The sequence below is a fragment of the Calidris pugnax genome, unplaced genomic scaffold, assembly GCF_001431845.1.
Source record: "Calidris pugnax isolate Ruff unplaced genomic scaffold, ASM143184v1 scaffold63, whole genome shotgun sequence".
Classification (NCBI taxonomy): Eukaryota; Metazoa; Chordata; class Aves; order Charadriiformes; family Scolopacidae; genus Calidris; species Calidris pugnax.
The window spans coordinates 150,248-159,214 of NW_015090852.1; the positions used below are offsets into that span (position 1 = coordinate 150,248).

At 52.0% G+C, this 8,967-nt stretch overlaps 1 protein-coding gene across 1 annotated transcript in view; it reads right to left on the reverse strand.

Moving 5' to 3' along the window:
• Positions 1–8,642, reverse strand: part of TNR (tenascin R) — a 100,384-nt gene extending 91,742 nt beyond the window's left edge. Inside the window, exon 1 of the mRNA XM_014943561.1 lies at positions 8,601–8,642. The gene's annotated coding sequence lies outside the window, so the exon portion shown is untranslated. The remainder of the gene's footprint in view (positions 1–8,600) is intronic.
• Between the last annotated feature and the right edge of the window lie 325 nt (positions 8,643–8,967).

The window sequence follows — 8,967 nt, forward strand, 5'->3', positions numbered from 1 at the left end:
CCACCCCACCCCGGACCCCCCTTCTCCCGCCACGGCCACGCACCTCCCGCCGCCGGGTGTCGCCTCCCGAAGGAGAGAAGGGACTAGAAAAGAAGTGGTGGTGGGGTGGGGGGAAAAGGACCACGCTTCAACATGGGGTGCAAAACAAAGTGGGAGCCAACTGAGTTTCACAGAATCACCACAGAATCACAGTGGTTGGAAGGGACCTCCGAGATCATCGAGTCCAACCACAAAAAAACCACAACAAACCACAAACAAACAAAAAACAAACAAACAAACAAACCACCACAACCACCACCACAAGAACAACAAACCCAAAACAACCACCCACCAACTAAACCCCACATCCACAACCCCACACACTACACCCCACCACAAACCAACAATCTTGGGCACTAGAGCATGCCCTGAAGAGCCACGTCTACACGTTTCTTACATACCTCCAAGGATGGTGACTCCACCACCTCCCTGGACAGGCTGTTCCAGTGCCTGACCACTCTCTCAGGAAAGTAATTCTTTCTAATATCTAATCTGAATCTCCCCTGCTGCAGCTTCATACCATTACCTCTGCTCCTGTCACTATTCCCTTGGGAGAAGAGGCCAACCCCCGCCTCTCTACACCCTCCTTTCAGGTAGTTGTAGAAGGCAATGAGGTCTCCCCTCAGCCTCCTCTTCTCCAAACTAAACATGCCCAGTTCCCTCAGCCTCTCCTCATAGGACTTGTTCTCCAGACCCCTCACCAGCTTGGTGGCTCTCCTCTGGACACGCTCCAGCACCTCAATGTCTTTCCTGTAGTGAGGGGCCCAGAACTGAACACAGCACTCGAGGTGAGGCCTCACCAGTGCCGAGTACAGAGGCACGATGACTTCCCTACTCCTGCCCCATCCCTGGAAACATTCAAGGTGAGACTAGACTGGGCTCTAAGCAACCCGATCTAGTTGAAGATGTCCCTGCTCTTTCCGGGGTGGGGGGGTGGGAGGTATGGTGACAGTGACTATGTGATCTTTCCAACCTTTTTCCAACCCTAACCATTCTATGATCCTAGAACCGGGGTGGGGGGTATGGTGTTAGACTATGTGACCTTTCCAACCTTTTTCCAGCCCTAACCATTCTATGATCCTAGAACCCCAGACAACAAAGTTTGGGTCTTGCACCCCCTCTGGAGGTTAAATAACAGTCACCAGCTTGGGGGAGATTTCCTACCCAGCTGGGAGGTTGGGGTATCAAATCACACATCACTGTCTGGACTGGGGAACGGAGCTGCTTGGGGAGGAGAGGGCAGCAGCCTCAGCCCCCATGTTGGGGCTGAGGACCCTCCACACTCTGGTCTCTCTTTGAGGGTCACACCCAGCTCCGTTTCCAAGCAGGATGGAGACAGAGAGCCACACTGGCATTATATGTTGCCTCCAACCAGTTGTCAGAGCTCGGGGAAGCGCAAAGATAAACGGTCAAGCTGGCAGTAGGTATTTTCACACCCATCCTTACTTAACTTGGTTAAAAAGACCTGAGTTGAGCACTCTCCACTGCTCCTTACAGCCAGAGACCAGCCTCACCAAGAACACGAGAAACCAATCTCAATCCCCAGTGTTCGCTGCCTCAAACACAGCCAGGAGAAATTTTCAATCAAATTCTCTCTTTGCAGGTTGAGAGCCATTGAAGCCATTTCTGAATTCTCGACAAATTCACCCAATTACCATCCCTCAGCCAAAATAATGAGGGAAAGATGCCAAAGAGGCTGTAACGTTATATTTTAACATATTCAGAGCGCTCTAATTCCTTTTAGCATTGGAACATACCTGCATATTCAAAGCAATAAGCCTCCAAAAGCTTTTTTGCTCAACGACACGTAGCGTTGTTGATGGTAGAGGGTTGTTTTTTTTCCCAGCTGAAGTTGAAAAGAGCAATTCAGTCTAATTCCACATACAACTTTAGACACAGTTTCCACAGGTGGCTGAAATAGATTTTTCCAAGCAAGTTGCCCCATTAGCTGAGAGACTCCCATCCCAAGGAGTTAAACCAGACCTCCCTTAGTCACGATCACAAGGCAGCCCTAAAAGTATCCGTGACTCGGGAGATATAATTTCGCTTCCCAATTTCCCCACATCACTTTTGGTAAATTGTCTAATCTACCTCCTACCTCTGTAAAATGGAAGCTCATTGAGAGATGCAAAGCCCATTAATAATGAGGACATGCTTCAGCTCTGTAGATAAGTGCCCATTAGATGTATAGGGAGTCATATACCTGCACCTACGCACACAGACATCCTACAAGTTGTGGAACACGCAGCTCTGAGGGAGTAGGCAGTGATTTGTGATGGCCTCAGACACCAGAGCTTACTAAACCTGGTTGACCTACAAGCAACAGGTGCCACCAGGTAGGTAGCATGCAAGCTTCACAACTGCAGTGCAAAAGCCTGAGTTGGAAATAAGGTATTTCAGCTTCAAGAAGACTCCCTCTTTGGTTTTATACATGTACCAGCAAGAGAAAAATTACATTCCTTGGACAACACTGATGGAAAAAAAAAAACAACAACCAAGCAATTGAATGAAATAGCTGATGCATTCCTCCTGGCTTTCTCCACCCAAGCTCCTTGCTGTGGTGGGCAAAAGGATCTTGCTGGGTTCTGTTTTGGATGCTAAAATCACAGCAGGTGGAGAAGAGGTCACTGCTTACCTTCACCTTCCAGCCATGATGACAAGCTTGCAAGTCAAATCAAAGGCAACATCCCCAAAAGTCATGGTGTTTTGACCATGCCCATGCATGAAGGAGAGATTTCTTGCCCAAGCTCCTCAGGGCAGGGTGGCTGGGTATAAAACTGGCACACTTTAATTTCCTTGCACCTTCACTACCACAGGAAAAGCAGTGTCCAAAGCTGTCACCACCTGCCTAAGAGGATCGCTAATGAAACCTGTGGTGAAGCTGAGGAGCTACACACAAAGTTCCTTGCTCAGTCAGAGCAAAATACACCCCCAAAATGGGAAACTCACTTGTTCTGCAGCCAACACAAGAAGTTTTCCAAGGCACACATCTGGAGGGGAGAGCAGGGGGCATGCACAAAGCATGGATGGTCTGAAGAGGTCCTTGGGGACCACTCTAGGAAAAACTAGAGACCTTCATCTAGAAGAAGTCTTTGGGGAGATCATTTCAAATCTCTCCACTCCCTCACCCTGCCTCAGTTTTGGTCATGCTGTTTCCAGCTCTTTAGGGCTCTGGGCCATAACCATAACCACCCATGGTTCCTGAACCTGCCTTGCTGATGCCAGCAGGAACTGACCTGCAGCTGGACACCCTGTGGTTTTCCATCCCTGCAATAACATGGTGCATTAGGGAAAAGCACCTTCTAGCAAACAAGACGTTCTGGGCTGGCCTGAAAACCCTAAGAGCCCTTCCCTGGGCAGTCATGTCTGGGGAGATACCCAGCAGCAAGCTGCTGCTGCTGTTTCCATCCCTCTCTTCCTGCTGCTCTCCAATCACTATTGCCCACCTGCCCCCCTGGGCTTTGAGCACTCCGACAGTTTCCCCTGGATGCGCAGGGTGATGGGAACTCTGCCCTTGCAGAATAAATTTGGGAAATGGCTTTTATTTCTTCTTCCATCAGTGATGTTGGGGATGGCAGCCCTGGGGAGAAGCTCTTACGCAGACCTATGTGTAGGAAGCGAAACCGCCTCTTGGCAGCGGTGATCCTTGTGTGCGCACAGAGGAACAAGCCAGGGCTCCCAGCCCGAATTACCAGAAAATTAAACATATGTCCCCATTCACCCAGGCGAGGAATTAGACGTTGATCCGTCCTGATTCCATCTCCTTCAATTACAGCCGAGGGCAGGCGCTGCCTTTCCCGTGCAGACCCCAAGAAGGCTGAATAACCCTGGAGAGGTCTCCAGCCTGCAGTGCTTTTCCTGGGTAGGAGAGCACCCCGGGCACTGCAGCCTCAGAGAGACCCTTGGCAGGGGATGCTTAAGGACCCAGAAGGATGGTCATGGCTGGGGGAGGATGCTTCGGGTCCTGGGGGGATGTTCAGGCCATGTGGGAATACTTAGGGCCCTGGAGGATGCTTGGAGTTGTGGGGGGTCTGCCTGAGGCCATGAGGGGGGATGCCTGGGGCCACAGAGAGGATGCTCAGAGCCCTGGGGTGGATTCTTGGGGTGCCAGAGGGATGCTCAAGGCTCCAGGGGACTGTCAGTACCCTGAGTTGCTTCCCCAGGAACCTGCAGCACACAGGGGGCTGCAGGTCCATGGGTAGTAAGAGGGAACCTGCCATAAACCTCGAGTGATATTAAAAAGTTTTGACAGTAATCGTGAAAGCAATAAGCTCAAACCTTTAAATCCATCTAATGCCCTACAACCAAAGCCCCCAAATTATCTGCTATCATGCAGTGGCTGAATGAAGGTGAGCACTGGAAGGGGCATGGAGGATGGTGCCAGAGTCAGAAAATAGCACTGCAAAATAGACGTGAGCTTCATGGCAAGGCAGCCTAGGTGTTTCATTGGTCCATAGCACCAAGACCTCAGTCCTCCTGATGAAGGGCAAGGAAAGTCTGGCCCCAGATTGCTGCAAAGAACTCCCTTATTCTGGGATTTTGTGTTTCTGAGGGAGAGGAGAAACACCTTGAGATGTTCCAAGAGCAGGAAACGCAGGCTAGCTTGGGTGGGAAATGGGCTGGTGGCTCCAACCCGTGTACCCACAGGGGTGTCTCTGCCTTTGACCTTGCTGGCAAGAAGCAAACGGCCTTGCTGCAAAGCCAGGGGAAGTTTGTCTTTTTTGTTGACAAAACAGTTTGTCTAATCCTTCACAGGTGAATAACAAACGTTAATATTTTTGTACAGCATCACTGTGAAGTCCTGCAACTGGCCACGCAGCAGCTGACACGGCTGCATATACAATGCTTGCAAGGAGAGGACAACTTCCAGAAAACATCCAAAAAATCTGTGCTTAGAGACCACCGGCAGCAACATGAGAAACCAAATGGATTTTTTTTTTCATTTCAGGTTTTAAGGAAGGACACAGTTCGCTGCTGAGAGCACGGAGACCTGTTGCCTGTTGTGAAAGTCCCAAGGATGGGCCACCTCCTGGCTCACCATGTTCTCCAACCCCATGCCCTCCACTGGGCAAGCATCCCTGGGAGAGCCCCAGAAGACAGTTGCCCACAGGGCATCTCCGAGTTTGATTGCTGCTGCTGGGGAGGAAAGGCTGTGAAGCCATGCCCCATCCTGTGATCTCAGGGCACTGCTGGCAGTCACTTCCCTGCTCCTCCCCAGGAAGGAGGCATCTCAGTGCCTTCAACAGCCCCTAAAGACAGGAAAGCATCATGGATGGAGGTGTTGCTGCTACAGAAGAAGCCACACTTCACACTGATCTACAGGTAGATGAGCTGACCTGTGCTCAGACCCAGCCCCAAATACCTCTTGAGATGGCCTGTTCCTGGACCCATGCGCCACAGGGTGAGCTGGAGGAGAGGTACCACCCTGCAAGGGCTCCTCCAAGGGCCCCTCTTGGAGCTCAGATCCCAGCAGGAGGCTTTGTACCCGAGCTGGGCTGGCAGCGTGGTGGGGCAGCTCATTACCCCAATGGCAGGGAGCTTTGCCACGATGCTGTCACCCTGCAGCCTCAAAACACACTGCAAACTCAGAAAGCAACTAGTGGCACCCGTGGTCACTGGGACGGGGGCACCAGCCTGCCTGGCACGCAGGTTACAGGCAGCAGCAGAGAAATTAGGGCAGGCAGGGTCTGAGCATCTCCTCTGCTGGCAGAACACACCCCAACCTCCTTGGTGTGCTGAAATTCTTCCATGCAAAGCAAGATGGAAGTCTCCCCTTGCTCCCCACAGGGGTGTCAAAAAGAGGGTTTATTTACAGAATATTCATGGTTGGAAGGGACCTTTGAGATCATCGAGCTCAGCCGGAAAGAAAAAAAAACCCAAAACCAAACCAACCAAACAAAAAACCCCACCACAAACCAACACCCACCCCCACCACACCACCCCAGACAGACAAAACCCAACAATCTCGGGCACTAGAGCATGCCCTGAAGTGCCATGTCTACACGTTTCTTAAATACCTCCAGGGATGGTGACTCCACCACCTCCCTGGGCAGGCTGTTCCAGTGCCTGACCACTCTCTCAGTAAAGTAGTTCTTCCTAATATCTAATGTAAACCTCCTCTGCCCCAACTTCAGACCATTTCCTCTGCTCCTGTCATTATTCCCTTGGGAGAAGAGGCCAACTCCCACCTCTCTAGAACCTCCTTTCAGGTAGTTGTAGAGGGCAATGAGGTCCCCTCTCAGCTTCCTCTTCTCCAAACTAAACATGCCCAGTTCCCTCAGCCTCTCCTTGTAGGACTTGTTCTCCAGACCCCTCACCAGCTTGGTGGCTCTCCTCTGGACACGCTGCAGCAGCTCAATGTCCTTCTTGTAGTGAGGGGCCCAGAACTGAACACAGCACTCGAGGTGAGGCCTCACCAGTGCCCAGTACAGAGGCACCATCACTGCCCTGCTCCTGCTGGCCATGCTATCCCTGATACAAACCAGTATGCCGTTGGCCTTCTTGGCCACTTGGGCACACTGCTGGCTCATGTTAAGCCAGCTGTCCACCAACACCCCCACATCCTTTTCTGCTGGCCAGCTCTCCAGCCACTCTTCCCCAAGCCTGTAGCATTGCCTGGGGTTGGTGTGACCTGGGTGCAGGACCCAGCACTTGGCCTTATTAAACCTCATCCCATTGGTCTTGGCCCATTGATCCAACCTGTCCAGATCCCTCTGTAGAGCCTTCCGACTCTCAAGCACATCAATACTCCCACCTAGTCTGGTGTCACCTGCGAACTTACTGAGGGTGCACTCAATCCCCTTATCTAGATCATCAATAAAGATATTAAACAAGACTGGCCCCAGAACCGAGCCCAGAGGGACACCACTGGTGACCGGCCACCAACTGGATTTCACCCCATTAATCACAACTCTCTGAGCACGACCATCCAGCCTATCTGCTCTCTTTCCTGGCAAAGCACGATGGTTCCCAGGTTTGCAAATCACACTGGGTGCTTTGAGGCATTGCCTTCACTTTTTTCCTCCCCCTCCGTGCCCCCGGATCGCAGCAGAAGGTGCAGCAGCAAGGCTGCCTTTAGCTGCTCAGAATTCCCTGGGGCAGCCAGCTCCCCTCCCCAGGCGGGGGGCACCGATTGGGTTTTTCTCCCTCTCTCCACCTGTCCGGGGTAAGTGATGCTGATGCTAACACTTCATCATCATTAAAGCATCGTTGCCGCGACAAGCCCTTGCTTTCTCATCTGTCAGTGGCACTGGACACGCAGAGAGCATCTCCATCGCTGGAATAAATAGCCCTTAAAAGAGGAGGCAAGAGCCAAACAGCCTCTGGGGGCTCAGAGCATCTGTGAGGGCTCAGGGGAGCCCTCAGAGGAGAAGGCACCAAATCCCCCTTTCTGGAACCCCACCTCCCCAGGAAGCCACCCCGACCCACCAGCCAGTGGGCTTTGCATCCCTGTAAGGAGAGGCTTTGCAGGCTCACGGACAGACAAATAGCTCTGCAAACAGCCACGGGGAAAACAGGCACCTGGGGGACGTCAGTCCAAGGGCTGTGCTGAACGCAAGGATTTTAAACCCTGATTTTTATTGCAAACAAGTATAACGGGCTCTCGGCACGATGGCCGGGGCAGTGCAGCCGAGCGGGGACCTTCTGCTGCGAGCTGGGGGCACGGAGGGGGAGGAAAAAAGTTGGGGCAATGCCCCAAAGCACCCAGTGTGATTTGGAAACCTGGGAACCATCGTGCTTTGCCAGGAAAGAGAGCAGATAGGCTGGATGGCCGTGCTCAGAGAGTTGTGATCAATGGGGTGAAATCCAGTTGGTGGCCAGTCACCAGTGGTGTCCCTCAGGGCTTGTTTCTGGGGCCAGTCTTGTTTAATATCTTTATTGATGATCTAGATAGACTAGAAGAGCTGTGCAGAAGAGGCTAAAAATTGCCCCAAACCGGTGTCTTGAGGTGGGGGGGAGCAAGCTCTGCTTGGTCACACAGTGCTGGGGAGGTCTCCTTGGTGGCTGCAGGGTGCTGGGCTCCCTCTCCATCCTCCTCCCAGCCCCGTGGGGCAGAGGCAGCTTCACAGTGGGAATTGCAGTGGGATATTGGGCCTTACAGGTTCCTCAGGGCTTTTTAAAATGCAAAATGCCCCTTAGCACCACTATTGCCACACGCGAGGCTTTTAGATGCCACAGGAGCCTACCAAAGGAATTAAAACCCACGTTCAGACTTAAAATAGGGTATTAAAGTGAAACTCTAGCAGCTCCAGCACTGTTCAGCAGCCCCATGGCTGCCCCATAGATGAGACTAAGGAAGGCTCTTTCACCACATGTCTTTGCCTCGGGATGAGGCTGTGCCATCCCACCCTTGCCAGCAGGTTCAGCACATCCCAGGTGCTTCACGTGCCCCTCCAGCTTACCTGCAGGAACCACACCACGTACCTGGGATTTGCCTGGAGCCAAATTCACACCCATTTTCCAGCTGGGTAAAACTGAGCCCGGAGGTAGGAAGGGCAAGGCAGGAGTTACTGGGATGGCTCAGGCCTTTGACCACTTCCAGGGCATCCAGGGCAGCTCACCTGGTCCTGCCAAGCTGGGGGACACAGCAGGGAACCAGCACATGGGTACCAGCATTTCCATCACTTGGCTGTGCACGGGTTGCTAGGAAAAAAAAAAGATGATAAATAAAGATAAATGGAGGAGAGCGGAGCATGCCGGCAACCCTTCTCCATCATTCCTTTTCTTCCCTAAGCAGATCAAATTATGACCTGAAATCACTGAATACATATTTTATTATGTGGATAATTTAAAGGATGAGGGTGAGACAGAGAATTCATAAGGTACAGTCATGTTAAAAGACAAAGAGTTCCCATTAATCTCCTACAGGAAAAAAACTGAACAGGAGAAAAAAAGGGCCGGGGGGGGGGGGGGAGAAGGTGGGACACA